The sequence below is a fragment of the Schistocerca cancellata genome, chromosome 5 (genome assembly GCF_023864275.1).
Source record: "Schistocerca cancellata isolate TAMUIC-IGC-003103 chromosome 5, iqSchCanc2.1, whole genome shotgun sequence".
Lineage (NCBI taxonomy): Eukaryota > Metazoa > Arthropoda > Insecta > Orthoptera > Acrididae > Schistocerca > Schistocerca cancellata.
The window spans coordinates 375,978,314-375,997,544 of NC_064630.1; the positions used below are offsets into that span (position 1 = coordinate 375,978,314).

Here is a 19,231-nt window from a genome sequence, read left to right on the forward strand (position 1 = left end):
CGCCGCCTATATAGCGCCAGACGCCTCCCACCGCCTCGCTCTCTCCCAGCTGCCGCTGCGGCGGTCACGTCTCCGGCGCGTGCCTGCGCCGCTTCCTCCCTTCCCGCCAACCGCCCGTATGCCCGACACTGCAGCTGCGCTCCGACACTCCCCTCTCCCCATCTCGCTCTATCTGTCTGCCTCCGTTCCTCTCTCTCTGTTCCCGGCCTTCCCCTGCGAGCGAGGACGAGCCCCAGTGAAGGAACTCAGCTGTTGTCACTAGATAATTTCAATCTATCATTTTTCGTTTCTAATCTTTTCTTTTTTCTTCTTAAAAAAAAATAAATAAAAAGACGCACGATTTCAGAGCAGACGTCACTGCCATCTAACGATTAGCGTATATAGTCACTATAGTCGCATTCACTAACGAAGGCGGAGAATTTACGCTCGTCCGGTTCATTCCTCGACAGCTCCCAGATCTGAGTGCATTGCTATACTCTTTTCTTCGTAAATACCCGTGTTCACTAGCAAGTAAACTTCTACAAGTCACTTCTAGAAGTCACTCCTGCAGGTTCTTTGACATGAAACTATCCCTAACAAGTCGAATTACTCAGGTATCGCCAACTTCCAGAAGTACAGTAGCTTCCGCAAGTTAGTGACAACAGTTTTTTGCAATTCACACAACTGCCGAACTTGCCAGTTTGCTAACGCAGAAGCTTCGTGTTTTCTGTAATGGTACGAAAATGTCAGTGTCGAAAAGCAGCTGACGAGTGTCAGCCATTAAGTGCGAAATGAATTTATCGATGCCGGCTGGAGTGGCCGTGCGGTTCTAGGTGCTACAGTCTTGAGCCGAGCGACCGCTACGGTCGCAGGTTCGAATCCTGCCTCGGGCATGGATGTGTGTGATGTCCTTAGGTTAGTTAGGTTTAATTAGTTCTAGGCGACTGATGACCTCAGAAGTTAAGTCGCATAGTGCTCAGAGACATTTTTTTGAATTTATCGATGTCTTCTTTCCACCAAGAGCGAAATTACAAAAACGACACAGACAGTCTTTAAATGCTAGCATAAAGACATAAAAATAAGTTCGTGACCAAAAATAAAAGCCCTTACAGCCGCCATTATGTTTTTATTTTATTTTGTCGCTACCAGTTTCGGCGCTTCATTGCGTCATCTTCAGGCTGTTTTGATGCGGTACAGGTTGATACGATCCCCATGTGTAACACATCAGTTGCCAGCATTACTGGATTCGCAGATAATGTGTCAGCACTTCAACCATCAACTGTGTGGTTGACAGTTGATGGTTGGAGTGCTGGCAACTGATGGGTTATGCATGGGGATCGTATCAACCTGTACCGCATCAAAACAGCCTGAAGATGACGCAATGAAGCGTCGAAACTGGTAGCGGCAAAATATAATAAAATCATAAAGACGGCTGTAGGTGTTTTTACTTTTTGTCACGACAGTAAACGGCCGTCGTCCCAGAGACGTCCTGCTAAAAGGATGGAAAAACAAAAATTAAAAACAAATGGATTATGCACACTAAGACAAAAGAAACTACGCACGGCGAAGGAATTAGCAGAATGGGATAGATTTGATGTACATGCAAAGACAAACAAATGATTATATTTTCAAAAAAAATGGATCATTTTTTCAACAGAAAGAGCTTCGTAAAATTGAGCAGCTCAGTAACGCTTTGGAATACCTCTGGGTCTTACCCAAGCAGTTATTCGGCTTGGCATTGATTGACAGAGTTGTTTTGTGACCTCCTGAGGGATATCGTGCCGAATTCTGTCCATTTGGCGCTTTAGACAGTCAATATCCCGAGATGGTTGAAGGGCTTCGTTCATAACGCTCCAAACGTTCTCAATGGGGAGAGATCCGGCTCCTTTCTGGCCAAGGCAGGGCTTGTCAAGTAGAAACTCTAGCCTTGCGTGGAAGGGCATTATCTTGCTGAAATGTAAGCCCAGAATGGCCTCCCACGGAAGGCAACAAAACTGGGCGTAAAATACCATCGACGTACCTCTATGCCATAATGGTGGCGAGTATGACAACCAAAGGGGTCCTGCGACGACATGAAATGGAGCCTCAGACAATCACTCCTGGTTGTCGCGGCGTATGGCGGGCGGCAGTCAGGTTGGTACCCCACCGCTGTCCGGGGCGTCTTAGACGCGTCTTCGCTGGTCATCAGGGCTCAGATCGAAGCGGGATTCATCTTTGAAGACAATTCTACTCCAGTCAATGAGATTCCAGGCCGAAGACGTGGCTGGTGACACCCCAGACAGTGGTGTGATACCAACCTGACTCCGCTGTACGCTCCTACTACCTGTAGTGACGGTCTATCTCATAGTGGGAGCTCTTTGGCTGTCATCAGCGGCACCCTTACGGCACAGCTATATGTCAGTGATATTTTACGCCCCGTTTTGTTGCTTCCATGGCAAGTCATTCTGGGCTTATACTTCGGCAAGATAACGTCCATCCGTACACGGCGAGAGTTCCTACTGCTTGTCTTCGTGCTTGCCGAAGCTGCCGTGTCCAGAAAGGTCGCAGAATCTCTATCCAACTGAGAACGTTTGCAGCATTATGAACAAAGCCCTCCAACCACCTCGGGATGTTGACCGTCTAACGCGCCATCTGTACAGAATATCGCACGATATCCCTTAGGACAGGGGCGGGCAGGAATCCTGCACGTGTGCGGTGCACTTGCACGCGTGCAGTTAACAGGTGTTCTGCGTGCACACAGGGGCAAGCTGGCCACCCGCTTATCTCCCCTCCCCACCATACCTTCTGTCCACTCCTTCCTCTGCAATGCGTTTTGTTTTTCTGGCGTGCTTTATTGAATGATGGAATAAGGTTAGCAGGAGTGCTTGAAATAAATCATGGTTTGAAAGACGACCTATTAACTACGATACGTTTTATTTAATTATCACAGGTGGAGTTTACAATACGTTTAATATCTGGACCAAAATTTCTGCATACAGACAAACGCAAACAGTTACGTAAATTTTCATCACTTATGTTTGCTCTTAACCGAGGCTTATTAATTCAGCAAATGGTTTTCCAGCTATCACTATATTAAGCGCAATTTTATAGCTTGCACGTACCGCTAGGCTATTATTGTTGTCGCCCTGAAAAATTGAAAACAGTGCTCCATAAAATGTTAAATCAGTTAGATGAGAGACATGACGAAAGAAAATCGCTGATCTCTCGTGACAACGGCAACTAGGACAGATGCATCTAATATCGTCAGATCGCTCTTCTTAAGCTCAATCAATTTCCCCATCCGCTCAGAATCCGACAATAAATTGTACTCGTCCTTGTGAAATTTATTATAATGGCCTTCAATTCTAAACTTCCGCTGACCAGCGAGAATACTGCCACATATTAAACATTTAGAATTTTCACGTCTTTGCACAGAGAAAAAATGATTCTCCCATTACTTTTTAAAAGATAGCAAATCTCCACGTCTCCATTTCCTTGATTCACTCTGCATTTTCCGGTTCTTGAAATACAACGTTCACTACGTAGTGGTCGCTTCGCATCAGTGTCCGCGGCTTAGCCTTGTACTACACTGCCGCAACCTGCCGGCTGTCGCCACTGCCCCATTCGACGACTGCACGCGAGCAGCACACGTGCAGCGCTGTGCGCTCACGAGCCGCGTGCAACGTTTGCCCGCCCCTGCCTGAGGAGGACGTCCAACAAGTCTAACAATCAATGCGAAGCCGAATAACTGCTTGCATAAGGGGCAGTGGTGGACCAAAGCGTTACTGAGTTGCTCATTTTGTCAAGCTCTTTCTGTTGAATAAATGATCGAATTTTTCTTAAAGTGTAATCGTTTGTTTGTGTGTACATGTACATCACATCTATCAAATTCCTTCTCATTCTCATAATTCCTTGGTGGTGCGTCGCTTTTCTTTGTCTTAAGGGGAGCCGGAACGATGAAAATGACAAAATTAACAATTTTTGGTTTCTTCATTGTAAAATTATTTGGAGTTTTCTGAATAAAACAAATCAAGTTTCACCCTTCTACTTGAATTCTAATTGTGTTTTTATCCCTGCAAAGCTGACGCGCCGCGTAAACGGTTGAAGCGACTTGGTGTGTCACCTCTGACGGCGCCGCTCGCTGGCTGCAAGCAGGGTTTCTTTGTGGAATTAGACAGTATTTTGTTTTCCAGCGTTGTAAGGCTTTATCTCTTTGACAATGGACTGTTCATATCGGTAAGCATAAACGCTATACCGTGTGTGTTGACTTGTGGAGTTTGCTTTGTGTTGTTTAGCTGTTCAATTTTGCGTATTTGACGAATTTTGCTCGTACCTGTTTTACGTATTTGGTTTGTGGATATCAATATGCCCTGTTTCAGCAATCGAGTGTTTAAGAAAAGGCACAATGAGTGGAAGAAGGAATCTTTTGTTGTTTCGAAGGGAGATGCTGCTCAGACTGCTTCACCGACTACTCCAAATGAATGTGATGGATCTTCTTCCAGCAAGAAACTTTGTGACAGCAAAGAAAAATTTGAAAACTATGAAAGTGAGAGTAATGATGTGAATAATATAATTAACATTTCCTTGCTCTCTAATATTTTGAAACGTAACGTATTATGGCATTTTGCAAAGAAAGAGGACTGGAATTGAAAATAACTTCACACATTGGTTTTGCATGTAAAATGTTATTGAAGTGTAACAAATGTGTTGCAGAAGTTTCGTTTTCTAATTCTAACAGTATTCCTCGTAGTGGTAATAGTGGAAAGAAGGTGTATGATATAAATGTTAGTCTAGTGCATGCCTTGCGCTGCATTGCAAGGGCAGTGCTGCAGGCAGGCAAAACCTCCAACCAAGTTTGGATGTTACAATGAATTCTCGGATCTTATGCTGAAGATATTGCTCAAGCAACAATGAAGAAAGCAGTTCAAGAAGCTGTGACAGATAATGGGAATTGTAGACATTTGTTGCCTTAGATGGATCATGGCAACGTAGAGGTCATAAATTTCTAAATGGAGTTGTGACAGTTATCAGTGGAGACAGTTGCAAAGTAATTAATGTTGCTATTCTCTCAAAACATTGTAGATGTAAGGGCAATACCAAGGACGAACATAGTGAAAGTCGTGAAGCAAAATTTTATACCACGAGTGCAGAGATGGAAGTAGAGGGAGTAAAAGCAATTTTTCCCAGATCACAGGAGTGGTATAATGTACGATACACTAACTATCTAGGAGATGGTACTTCTAAGAGATATAAAGCTGTAGAGGAACTCAAACCATATGGAAATGAAATTCACATTAAAAAACAGGAGTGCATTGGACATGTACAGAAGCTCGTGGGAGCTCTCTTGCGCAAACTAAAGCAGACATTAGGATCCCAGTAGCTTAGTGATGGTAAGACCCTTGGAGGAAGAGGAAGATTGACAGATGAAGCAATTGATAGATTGTAAAGGTATTATGGGTGCGCAATTAGGCAAAATACAAGAAGTATTGAGCATATGAGGAGAGCAGTATGGGCATTATTTTTTCATACTGCATCAACAAATGAGCGCCCACAATATGCACTGTGCCCCACAGGTGATGACTCATGGTGTAAGTACCAATCAGGAAAGGAATATGCCCATAAAAACAGTTTGCCAAATGCTGCAATTGATGTAATTAAGCCCATATTCAGAGATTTATCACAGCCAAGTTTATTGGAAAAGTGTTTACGTGGGAAAACACAAAAGTCAAATGAAAGTGTAAATATTTTAATTTGGATTAGGATTCCCAAAAGAATATTTGTACAGATAAAAACATTGCATTTAGGAGCGTATGATGCAGTGGCAACATACAATGAAGGAAACGTTATCAAGTGTGATGTGCTGAAACGTTTAGGTTTCCAACCAGGACACAACACCATTTCCACAATGCGCCTAATTGATGAAGGAAGACTAAAAAATGCAGGAAGATGAGAGAGCCGGCCGCTGTGGCCGATCGGTTCTAGGCGCTACAGTCTGGAACCGCGCGACCGCTACGGTCGCAGGTTCGAATCCTGCCTCGGGCATAGATGTGTGTGATGTCCTTAGGTTAGTTAGGTTTAAGCAGTTCTAAGTTCTAGTGGACTGATGACCTCAGAAGTTAAGTCCCATAGTGCTCAGAACCATTTGAACCATTTTTTTTGAAGAAGAGACAAAAGCCTACAACATGCAGCAAAATGGAAGAAAAGACCAGTGAAAAGGAAACTAACATTGGAAAAAGAAGAGGACGCTGATAATCCATCATATGGGGCAGGAATTTATTAAAAAACTTTGGAAGCCATTTCCCGTAACTTAAAAATTTTTATCTTTGAGGAACATTTTCTCAAAAAATTCTAACAGTAATCAAAGAAATTTTTATAACAAATTGTAAAAAAAAATGTATATTTCAAGAGTTATAGAAGAAAAAGTGCAGAAGTTTAGAGAAAAAATAAGCATCTGTTTAAAAAAATTGAGAAACAAAAACCAATAAATACTTCTTAACACGGCATTATAATTTTGTAGAGAAATATTCACTGAACAAGTAGTCCAAATTTCAGAGCAATATGTTTAATGGTTTTATAAAAAAATGTTCCTTCTATTTGCTAAAGTTAACATGGAGGAGATGGATCGTTCCGGCTCCCCTTAAAGGGAATTTGTAATAAAAGTAATTACTTGTTCTTCTTATGATAAGTTTGATGTTGATCAGTCAGGCTGAGACGTAGCAAATACGTTGGTTGAATGTGAACGCAGCTGGAGGTTGAAGAATTATGATTCTAAATTTGCTGAACATGTACTGAATGAGAACCACAGCTACCAGCTACAATCCCAACGTCTCCGTTTAGTAAACAAAGCCCAAAATCTCAACCTGTTGCCAACCCTGGAAATCAACAAAACATCTGGCTACAGTCTTGATTTAATATTAAATGAACAACCCAGCTCAATAGTTCCTCTTTTATAATCTTCACTTAGTCATCAAAGTTTTTCAATACTTCCCATACTTCGTGTTCCCTTCCATTCCTCCATATCCTGTGTTTATTTATTTCATTGTGATTCGTTATGTACTCCATATATTAAGTTGTTTCAATTGGCAAATCTATTTCTTGCTCTGTTTCTGTGTCACTTCCCATATATATTACCACTTCAAGCCCTTCTTTAGTACTCTTGTCGCATACTAATTTGATTTTATTCGGATTCTTAATTTAATCAAAGTTATTATATATGCACTGTTTTCAAAGTTTTGTGTGCATGTTCTTCAACGTTTGCTCTCTTTATATTATTTGCTGTTCGACTTTTAACTTTTTAATTGCATTATTACTCACAAAGATGACTTCGACAGGGGATCACAAACTGATTCCACATTTCTAGATTTTCGCAATGCTTTTGACACTGTTCCTCACAAGTGACTTCTATTCAAATTGCATGCCTCTGGAGAATTGTCTTAGTTATGTAACAGGATTTGTGATTACCTGTCAGATAGGTCTCAGTTAGTAGAAACTGACGGAAAGTCACCGAGTAAAACAGAACTAACATCTGGCGTTCCCCAAGAAAGTGTTAAAGGCACTCTGCTGTTCCTAGTCTGTATAAACGATTTAGGTGGCAATCTGAGGAGTTGTATCAGATCTTTTGTAGATGATGCTGTCATTTACCGTCCAGTAAAGTCAAAATAAGATCAAAATCAATTTAAAATTGTTTCAACGTAGTAACAGTACGGTGTGAAAAGTGGAATTGACCCTAAATAATGAAAGTGTGAGACCATCCTCCTGAGTACTAAAGTAATCCGTTAAATTTCAGTTACACGATAAATCACATAAATCCAAAGGCTGTCAATTCAGCTTGGTATTACAATTACGAACAACTTGTACTGGAACGACCACATAGATGAAGTTATGGGAAAGACGAACGAAAGACTACACTACAGTTCTTCGCCCTCTTCGAGTATTGCTACACGACATGGGATCCTTACCAGACTGACGGAGGATATCGAGAAGTTCACAGAAGTTGCGGTGAGATCTGCTTACGAAATTTCAATCAGCAACTTTCTCCTCAGAGCGTAAAATTTTTGTTGGCATCCACCTGCATAGGGAGAAATGATCATAGTAATAAACTATAAGAAATGAAAGCCCGTACGGAAAGAGTAAGAGCTCGTCTTCCCATCGGACTGTTCGAGAGTGAAACGGTAGAGGTGGTGGTTCGACGAATCCTCTACCAGGCAGTCAGTTGTGAATTGCAGAGCAGCCGTTTGGGTGTAGATGAACTCTGTAGGCCGGCCGGTGTGGCCGTGCTGTTCCAGGCGCTTCAGTCTGGAACAGCATGACCGCTGCGGTCGCAGGTTCGAATCCTGCCTCGGGCATGGATGTGTGTGATGTCCTTAGGTTAGTTAGGTTTAAGTAGTTCTAAGTTCTAGGGGACTGATCACCACAGATATTAAGTCACATAGTGCTCAGAGCCATTTTGTACTCTGTATTCGTGACTCACCCTAGATGAGTTACATCTTATCTAATATTGTATGTTCTTTCACAATGATATATCAGTTAAAGCCTGATAATGACGTTGTAGGGCGACAACCGGTTAGTTAAATAAAGTAACCCTGTAGAACACAGATGCAACTTGCTTCTCATTTGCGTAAGTAATAAACGCTGTTTGTAGAAATTGAAGAGTAATTAAAAGGCGATGGAATGGCTTACTTCATTTTTGTATCCTGTTTGCGAATACTTGCTTATACAATAGACAATTATACAATAGTCAAAATCACCCAGAAAAACCGAATAGACAAAACCATAGAAGTGAGAGAACAATAACTAGAACATGCATAAGTAAGAAATATCAAAAAAATAGACAATGGCGGATAGTGCCAAATGAAGCGGTGTATACGAACTGGAGCCCGTTGCATATACCATACGGGAAAAAAGAAACTTTTTGGTCACATTATGAGAACACCATAAACCAGTTTACAAAGAAAAAATACAGAAAAACTTTGGAACATGAAGCAACATGTAAACTGGATAAAGGAAACCAGGGAGCATATTAAAGAGCTAGAATTAACCTTGGACGATTTGAAAAACAAAACAGAAAATTTAAGGAAACAGAACAAATAAAAATACGATTTAAACCAAAAACAGACAAACAACAAACAGTAAAGAGGGTATTTAGTCCCAGAATGAGATTTTCACTCTGCAGCGGAGTGTGCGCTGATATGAAACTTTCCTGGCAGATTAAAACTGTGTGCCCGACCGAGACTCGAACTCGGGACCTTTGCCTTTCACGGGCAAGTGCTCTACCAACTGAGCTACCGAAGCACGACTCACGCCCGGTACTCACAGCTTTACTTCTGCCAGTACCTCGTCTCCTACCTTCCAAACTTTACAGAAGCTCTCCTGCGAACCTTGCAGAACTAGGCTGTGGCTAAGCCATGTCTCCGCAATATCCTTTCTTTCAGGAGTGTTAGTTCTGCAAGGTTCGCAGGAGAGCTTCTGTAAAGTTTGGAAGGTAGGAGACGAGGTACTGGCAGAAGTAAAGCTGTGAGTACCGGGCGTGAGTCGTGCTTCGGTAGCTCAGTTGGTAGAGCACTTGCCCGCGAAAGGCAAAGGTACCGAGTTCGAGTCTCGGTCGAGCACACAGTTTTAATCTGCCAGGAAAGTTTCATATCAGCGCACACTCCGCTGCAGAGTGAAAATCTCATTCTGGAAACATTCCCTAGGCTGTGGCTAAGCCATGTCTCCGCAATATCCTTTCTTTCAGGAGTGCTAGTTCTGCAAGGTTCGCAGGAGAGCTTCTGTAAAGTTTGGAAGGTAGGAGACGAGGTACTGGCAGAAGTAAAGCTGTGAGTACCGGGCGTGAGTCGTGCTTCGGTAGCTCAGTTGGTAGAGCACTTGCCCGCGAAAGGCAAAGGTCCCGAGTTCGAGTCTCGGTCGGGCACACAGTTTTAATCTGCCAGGAAAGTTTCATATCAGCGCACACTCCGCTGCAGAGTGAAAATCTCATTCTGGAAACATTCCCTAGGCTGTGGCTAAGCCATGTCTCCGCAATATCCTTTCTTTCAGGAGTGTTAGTTCTGCAAGGTTCGCAGGAGAGCTTCTGTAAAGTTTGGAAGGTAGGAGACGAGGTACTGGCAGAAGTAAAGCTGTGAGTACCGGGCGTGAGTCGTGCTTCGGTAGCTCAGTTGGTAGAGCACTTGCCCGCGAAAGGCAAAGGTCCCGAGTTCGAGTCTCGGTCGGGCACACAGTTTTAATCTGCCAGGAAAGTTTCATATCAGCGCACACTCCGCTGCAGAGTGAAAATCTCATTCTGGAAACATTCCCTAGGCTGTGGCTAAGCCATGTCTCCGCAATATCCTTTCTTTCAGGAGTGTTAGTTCTGCAAGGTTCGCAGGAGAGCTTCTGTAAAGTTTGGAAGGTAGGAGACAAGGTACTGGCAGAAGTAAAGCTGTGAGTACCGGGCGTGAGTCGTGCTTCGGTAGCTCAGTTGGTAGAGCACTTGCCCGCGAAAGGCAAAGGTCCCGAGTTCGAGTCTCGGTCGGGCACACAGTTTTAATCTGCCAGGAAAGTTTCAGGGTATTTAGTATTTACAGTGAGGAACGACGAGAAGGATCAGAATGAATGAAAAGATACTGAGCATCTACATCTGCATGGATACTCTGCAAATCACATTTAAGTGCCTGGCAGAGAGTTCATCGATCCACCTTCACAATAATTCTCTATTATTCCAATCTCGTACAGGGAGCGGAAAAAACGAACACCTATATCTTTCCATGCGTGCTTTGATTTCCCTTATTTTATTATGATGATCGTTTCTACCTATGTAGGGCGGAATCAACAAAATATTTTCGCATTCAGAGGAGAAAGATTCAGCCGCAACTAAAAAAGCCTTTTTTTTAATGATGTCCACACCAAATCCTGTATCATTTCAGTGACACTCTCTCCCCTATTTCGCGATAGCACCTATTGAAGTACATGACCAGAAAATGATCGACTGGAGAGGTCCAATGAGATCGTAAAAGCAGAGAAGGAGAAGAAGACAAGAGATGTTCAAAACTTGCATTCCACATTCTCAGAAAGTTTTGTTCATTCAAACAGTGTTTCTTGAAAACTGAAATATGTACGCCTCTTATCTATTTACCCAAACACTTCTTTCTTCTTGGCTTTATATTTTTCGTCACGAGTCTTCTTTAATAATAATAATGCAACAACGGTTGCGGCTGCTCTGCTTTTTAAGCACGACATTGTAAACTTCTGCTTGCCTTTCGCACTACGCTAGTCTCGTGGAAAACTTCTACGAACACTGGCAGCAACTTCTTGAAATTAACTTACTCAAGCGACTTGCAGAAGTAAACTTCCAAAAATGAAATTACAATGAAATCAGACGTTTAGCTGCTCACAGGTGTTGATAAATATCAACGGGGACACGTGAAAATGTGCGCCCCGACCGAGACTTGAACCCGGGATCTTCAGCTTATATGACAGACACTCTATCCGTCTGAGCCACCGAGGACAGAGGGGATAGTGCGACTGCAGGGACTTATCTCAGAGACGCTCCCCGTAAGGCACACATTCTCAACTTACTGTCCACACACTACATTTGTAGTGCCCCTGCCCACTATACTCATTACTCGCGGCAGTCAGTCTACCGTGTCCGGTAAGAGTTCGGGCAATGTGAGTGCATCCGCACCGAAGAAGTGCATTGGCCGGTAAGCCTTATCTATACGAAGATGGTATCTGTCCTTTTGGAGATGTCCGAAAGAACACATACCATCTTCATATATAAACTTCCACAAGGTTTTTTTTTTCAATGTAATCGCCGCAGCAAGTACTGATAGGAGTTACTTGCTAATGGGCACTCTCCGTGAGATTAACAAGAAAGAAGGCATTGTATTGTATTGAACTGGGGACCAAGAAACGACGGAGAGGCTATGTCCCCGCCGTAGCCCCCAGTGGTTCACAACCCCACAACAGGCTACAGCAGTCCACCAACCCACGGCCGCCCCACACCGAACCCAGGGTTATTGTGCGGTTCGGCCCCCAGTGGATCTTCCCCCCCCCCCCTCCCCCCCCCCCCCCCCGCCCCGCGTCGCCGGGAACGTCTCACACAAGACGAGTGGAACCCCAATATTTGCGTGGTAGAGTAATTATGGTGTACGCGTACGTGGAGAAAGTATTTGCCCAGCAATCGCCGACATAGTGTAACTGAGGCGGAATAAGGGGAACCAGCCCGCATTCGCCAAGGCAGATGGAAAACCGCCTTAAAAACCATCCACAGACTGGCCGGCACTCCTTCCCGCCCGGGAAGCTGTGCGTTAGATAGCACTGCTAACCGGGCGGGCTAAGTAGGCATACAAGAGCGTATTCCTCGACATTTGTTGTTACACCACTGGAGGTTGCTTCACACCTCGTCGAGTACAACCGTGTACTATTATTATGGTACGTGTCTGATGCAGCCTCGCAACTCACACTAGGTCTTACCAGATGATGCATTAAAACACAGCGGCGCTGCTCTTCCCGCCGCTGCAGCATTAATGTGTAGCAACATAACAGCCTAACAACAAAATGTCAAATACCCTGTATATGCGATTCGTAAAATCGGTGACCAGCAGGCAAGCAGTATAATCTCAGATTCCATTTATTACAATTTGTAAGCTCAATCAAATAATAATTTGACAGTGGGGCAGACGGAAAAAAAGTTATAAAAGAGAACGAGAACATCTGGACGTGATATCAGCTTCCGAAATGCTTGTGCCGAGTCTCCGGGCCATCACAATCTGCCCTCGATCAAAACTCAGGTAGATCGCGCACCTTCCCCATTCTATACACACTCACTGATACTACATGCACCATACCTGTGTCCGCCGGCCGGTGTGGCTGTGCGGTTCTAGGCGCTACAGTCTGGAACTGCGCGACCGCTACGGTCTCAGGTTCGGATCCTGCGTCGGGCATCGATGTGTGTGATGTCCTTAGGTTAGTTAGGTTTAAGTAGTTCTAAGTTCTAGGGGACTGATGACCTTAGAAGTTAAGTCCCATAGTGCTAAGAGCCATTTGAACATGCCTGTGTCTGACTAGCAGTAACTCCTTGCCACGTGATGCGGCTATCGCCTGGCAGGGTTTATATCGACTGTATGTTGGTGGTCATAATGTTCTGGCTGATCAGTGTATATTAACTGTATCACACGCTCCTGTGCACCAAAAACTTTCTTCCTAAATCAAGAGTTGTCCCAGAATATGATGCTGTAAGACAGTACATCTGCATCTATATTCTGCAATGCACTTTACGTTGCCTGGTGGGGGTTACTTCGTGTACCATTGCGACTTCCTCACTCTCCTGTTTCAATCGCGTATGGTGCCTGGGAAGAAAAGCATTTGCTGAGCTCCCGTGCGAGATCGATCTCCCTAATTATATCTTCAGGGCCTTTTCGCGAAATAAGCAGTATATCTGGTTGATTCTTCAAAGTATGCTCTAGGAATTTTAAGTGAGCCACGCAGTGATGCACAACGCTTCTCTTGTAGCGTCTACCACTGCAGTTCGATGAGCATTTCCGTGACACTGTTGTACTGACAAAATGAACCCGTGACAACGGTGTCTGATCTTCTTTGGGTGTTCTCTATGTCCTTTGCCCCACTTGGTAAATGTCCCTCTCAGCTTTCTATCGAATGAGGATTGTGTAAGCGACCTTCTTCGTGGGTGGCCTATGTTTCCTAAGAAGTCTTCCAATGAATCTGTCTTTTCTACTGTTAGTTTTATGCTATTGTTTCGCTCTAAATAACACTGTATGCATACTAGCTACTATTCTTCAACCGTTTAATCAAACAGTAATGGGCCTTTCCGTCGGTCTATGTGCAATACGTTACATTTATATTGAGGCTCAGCTGCCAATCCTTCCGTCCCGTCACCCGCATGAGACACCTTAATGTCAATTATGTCAACGTAAATGTCATACTGTTCTAGAGTAGTCGTTGGCAGAATCGAGGATCTCGAGTACTTTGTTCTCGAGACCAGGAAGTGACGAATTTCAGACGTCGTCGAGAGATAATTTTGTTCTAACGCTTTTTTCTTGTAAGGAGTCATGAATTCCAGTGCAGTCGTCAAAGTGGTGCAGAGATTAGCATCTGTAGCTGCTATAGCTGAATTTACGAACAAAGGCGAAGAATTAGGCTCGTATGACGCATCTAAAGTGGCGTATTTCCCGGCAGCATCAGTTCTGAGAGCTCAGCTCGTCTTTTAATTGCTTGCCTGTTCCATGGATTTATAAAAAAAAAATGGAAAGGAGCGTACGGCACCGTTGGCCGGGAGGCCCCATTCGGGGAAGTTCGGCCGCCAAGTGCAAGTCTTATTTCAGTCGACGCTACATTCAGTCGACTTGCACGCCGGTGATGAGGATAACACAACACCCAGTCCCCGAGCGGAGAAAATCTCAAATCCGGCCGGGAATCGAACCCGGGACTGCTTGCATGGGAGGCGATCACGTCACCACGCAGCTAAGCAGGCCGACCATGGATCATAAATCTTACGTATCTGAAATGACGCATGTTCAGACAGCTTTCAGTTCGTGTTTTGCTAGAAAAACATCAGTGAGGCCTTTAAATGTGCGTATACGGAGAAATTTAGCAGTTAAATATTCTCCATAACATTGCCACATTTATTTCAGGAAGTAACGGTTTCCTACTGCATCGAACCGATATTTGGAAGGAGCGAGGGTCAAATCGTCATCTGACCAAATTCAGCTTTCTTTACTTACCCAAAATCTAAAGAGGATGGTTTCCTTGATCTTTAAAGGACGGATTACGTGTACCTTCTATATTACAAAACGACTATGCCAGGCACAAGTTGCCTATCTATCGTCTTCCAGGGGCAACAAAAATTCGATTTTCGGTATTTCACATTATTTCGTATGTGTCTTGACGCAGTGTAACCCACCGCGCGCAATTTACCCAGGCTTTATTCATCCAGTATTTTAGAATGACAGGCCTTATGACTTCCAACAAAGTTAACATATAATTTCAAGCCTTCACGATTATTTCCTTGACGACACCCCTAAAAATAATGAAAATAATTGCAGAAAATGTTGACTCACGCCAGTAAGTTCTAGAGAAATGTCTACTGTCCTTGCTAAATTGTGATATTCATATTGTACCTGCACCCCAAAAATTGTTAAGAGACTTCGATTTAAATTCATTTAGAAGTGTTCTATCAGTTAAGAGTTCTGTTGGTTCCTCCTGATCTACTGTTGACAAGTTGTCTGTTGTGACGGAATCGAACGGATTGAGGATCCTACAGTAACACCCAAATGAAAGTTCTGGTGATTTATGCTCGAATTGTTGACGAAGGTTTTCGAGTGTACTACGCCAATTCTATTACCTACGTGCATCTCATTTTGCTCCACGAAATCATTCAGACAAGAAAATATCTCGCAGTTATCCTTCTCCCTCTGTTCAAGTTTTCTCTTAAAAACAAGCACTTGCTTGATAAGAATGGTGATACTAATATTTCGGCCTTCGAGTGATACGTTAAGATCATTCAATTTCTCATAAACGTCTGCCAAGTAGCACAGTATCAGAAACCACTTTTCATCCAGAAACTGAGCCCCAAGTATGGAACTGCTGTTCAAATAGAAAAGACGAAGTTCGTCCTCCAACTACACAACGCTACGAAGAGCGTTACCACGAGAGAACCAACGTACCTCAAAGTGCAAGAGAACCTATCTCCTTGCAAAGAATGGAAAACAGCCTACTGTTTCAAACTCATGCTTTCACCAAATTTTCAAAACTAACTGAATCGTTCAACACCTCATTGACTTCCGTTGTACTATTTTAGAAGTCAATGCCCCCCTGTGTGTCATGCAGTACGTAAAACGGCGCACTCTTGTCATGAAACCCTTTTTAGCTCCAGTAAATGCTGCCACCCCATTGGTACATACATTAACATAATTTGTCCGTAATAGACTGTTGTCAACAGAAAAGGAATTCACAAGAAAGAAAACATCTTCGCTGGAGTCCTACCTTCTAGAGATTTGCAAAATAGGAAGTTTCCTGCATTTCATTTTCATAACAGTAGCGCACAAAAAACAAGAAGCTGGGAAATATTTCCGATATCAGTACTGTCATCATGTTGCAGATCGAATTTCGGGCCGCGCGGGGTAACGGTGCGGTCTGGGGCGCCTTGGTACGTTTCGTGTGGCTGTTCCTGTCGGAGGGTCGAGTCCTTCCTCGGGCATGGGTGTATGTGTTGTCTTTAGCGTAAGTTAGTTTAAGTTAGATTAAGTAGTGTGTAAGCTTAGGGACGGATGACCTCAGCAGTTTGGTCCCATAGGGCTTACCACAAATTTCCAATTTTTTTTCGAATTTCGGGCTCATAAAGATGTGGTAGCAATACGTCAGTGCATCAGTACGATGAGCCATGATATCATGTGACACTGGTTCCGCCTTCAGGCTCTCGCCAAATTTTTCTCGCCGCATGATTTTGCATGTTTTAAAGGCGGGAGAGGTTGTAATGATAATGAGCGTATGGCATTGACCCCTCGCGGGGCGGTTCGGCCGCCGCTCCACAAATTCTTAAACGCCACTATGGCGACTTGCGAGTGAATGAGGATGAAATGATGATGAAAGACACACAACATCCAGTCATCTCGAGGCAGAGAAAATCCCTGACCCCGCCGCGAATCGAACCTAGGACCCCGTGCGCGGGAAGCGAGAACGCTACCGCAAGACCACGAGCCGCGGACGGGAGAGAATGCAATATCCTTTTATTTGTTGCTTACCACACTTAAAAATTCGATGGGTTCATTTACATGATCTGGATGTTTTGTCTATAGGTTTCTGTCGGCAGATGTTTATAGGCTTCAAGCTACCTTTAGTGGAAATTTCCAAAGATCGCATTGTGGTCGTTCCCCATTATTCAAAAGAATGCTCGTAAAGCCTGATGTCAAATAATCAACTTGATTTTTGACCTCGGTTCTGCGTTTGGAACTAACGTTGCTCATAGGAAAGGAGGATGTAGTTTGATTAAATTCGAATCTCGTTCCTTATGCTTTCGAAGGAGAAGAGACACTCGGTGAATCACTTCCATGGGCTCTCTTGTTACCACTGCGAATCAGCGACTTATCCATGGAAAGGGCGGAACATGTATCACTTTACTTTAAACCCGGCTGACTACTTCCACTGAACACACGCTAGAATTCACCTTCTAGCTATTTCACTTCCTTTGAGCTGACTCCGGGAGCCTGGCTGAAATCGGGTGGGCAGTCAAAATGGTTGTGGGCAATACCTTACACTTGTAGTCAGTGGTGTAACGACGTGGTGGTCACATTGCCAAGCGGCTTATTGTCATTAGTGGTTGCTAAATCTTTGGTAAGTAGCTAACACAGCGGGTGATCTGTGACATATGCCTCAAGACTTTTCTCACGATTCCTGCTGACGGGATCTGCTGAACAGTTCTTGTGAAATAAGACATTACATTAACGATGGGCCAGTTTCCTAACTTGCTTCATGGAAATGAGAGTATGATGCTATCAATATTTTTTCAGCGGAAATCTTTTTTCTTACATAACATAAAATATTTCAATGAAAGCCGGCGCCATCCTCTATTACCCTCAGCGACCCCCCTCCCCCTGCCGCCCTCCTCCCACGAGCCCCGGCCCCCACGTTGAGAACGGCTCTTTTAGATGATTTCATCCTACAAGAAGTAACGTTCAACGAGCCAAGTTTCGTCTTAGGCAATGTACACTGTACGCTTTCCTTCGCCGGCCGGAGTGGCCGAGCGGTTCTAGGCGCTACAGTCTCCAACCGCACGACCGCTACGGTCGCAGGTTCGTATCCTGCCCTGGGCATTTTTTCTCTGTTGTATCCTTTCCCCCGTTTCTGTCATCTGTTGCTTAGTGCTCCTACTGAAACTCTCAACAAAAATCGGTGCTTTCAATTTATCCACATTCCAAGTCTTTAATCTCCTACCTTTCTGCAATTATTCAGTATTAATCTACAGTTCATAACCAATAAATTGTGTCCAAAATCCACATCTGCCCCTGGAAATTCTTGCAGTTAAAAAATTTGTTTCGAGATCAGTATTACTATAATATAACTAATCTGAAAGCTTCCAGTATCCCCAGGTCTCTTCCACGTACACCCATTTATTTCACAATTCTTAAACAAGGTGTTGGAAATGTCGTGTGGCTAGGGCCTCCCGTCGGGTAGACCGTTCGCCTGGTGCAGGTCTTTCAATTTGACGCCACTTCGGCGACCTGCGCGTCGATGGGGATGAAATGATGATGATTAGGACAACACAACACCCACTCCCTGAGCGGAGAAAATTTCCGACCCAGCCGGGAATCGAACCCGGGCCCTTAGGATTGACAGTCTGTCACGCTGACCACTCAGCTACCGGGGCGGACAACAAGGTGTTAGTAATGATTAATTAACGCTCTGTCGAAAATTCTACCAGGCAGCTTCCTCTTTCATTCCGTTCCCCCAGTCCATATTCGGCCACAATTTTTCCTTTTCTTCCTTTTTCCACAATCGAATTCCAGTTCCCCAACATAATTAAATTTTCCTCTCGCGTAATTGTTTCAATAATTTATTTCATTTCATTATACATGCTTCAAGCCGAGGCTCTATTATATGTTATTGATTTGAACTGAAGAGTTAACGATAGTCATGAAATATTACGAAGCATTGTTTTTAATAAAGTTTTGTGAGAATATAGTTGAACTTATTTTACAGCAGATGTTCTTGACTTCTGAAACGAAAGGATTTCATTTGCGGTTGCTGGAATGAAATTAATTTAATTTGCCTCGTTCTCAACCACCTACAATGCAAGGCAAGTCAAATAACTGACACTAAACATCAGAGTACACTCACTGTCTTCTAGTAATACATTATACAAAATGACGCAAAAACCACACACACTCTCAGACCCAACTAGTTTGGAGTTTTTCTGATGCTCGTGGCTTGACTACCTGCTACGATCACCACAGCCACGGAGTTGCAACTCAGTTCAAATTTAATCAGTATGGCAAGCAAAGCATTTTAATTCAGTTGGAAATAGTTACGTGATTTAGTGGTGAGCGTTTATTCATTGGAAACTATTAACGCTCTGCCATAATTGACACTTTTGAGATCGCTCGCTGTGTTGCAGGTTAATCTATAACACGCAGTCAGATTATGGTTTTAGTCATATACAACACCTTAACTGAACAATGTGCTTTTACTGAGGACATATTTTGGTTGCCTTCTGGTGTTAATTGCATCTGTATCGGACTTAATAGTTCTTGTATGTACATGACGGTGAAGGCGTTAGGTTGGA

The 19,231-nt window shown here is 43.6% G+C and overlaps 1 non-coding gene across 1 annotated transcript; it reads right to left on the bottom strand.

The window, feature by feature from the left end:
• Positions 1–9,175: 9,175 nt before the first annotated feature.
• On the bottom strand, positions 9,176–9,250 carry Trnas-uga (transfer RNA serine (anticodon UGA)). The gene has a single exon. It is a non-coding gene; the product is annotated as a tRNA-Ser (tRNA).
• Between the last annotated feature and the right edge of the window lie 9,981 nt (positions 9,251–19,231).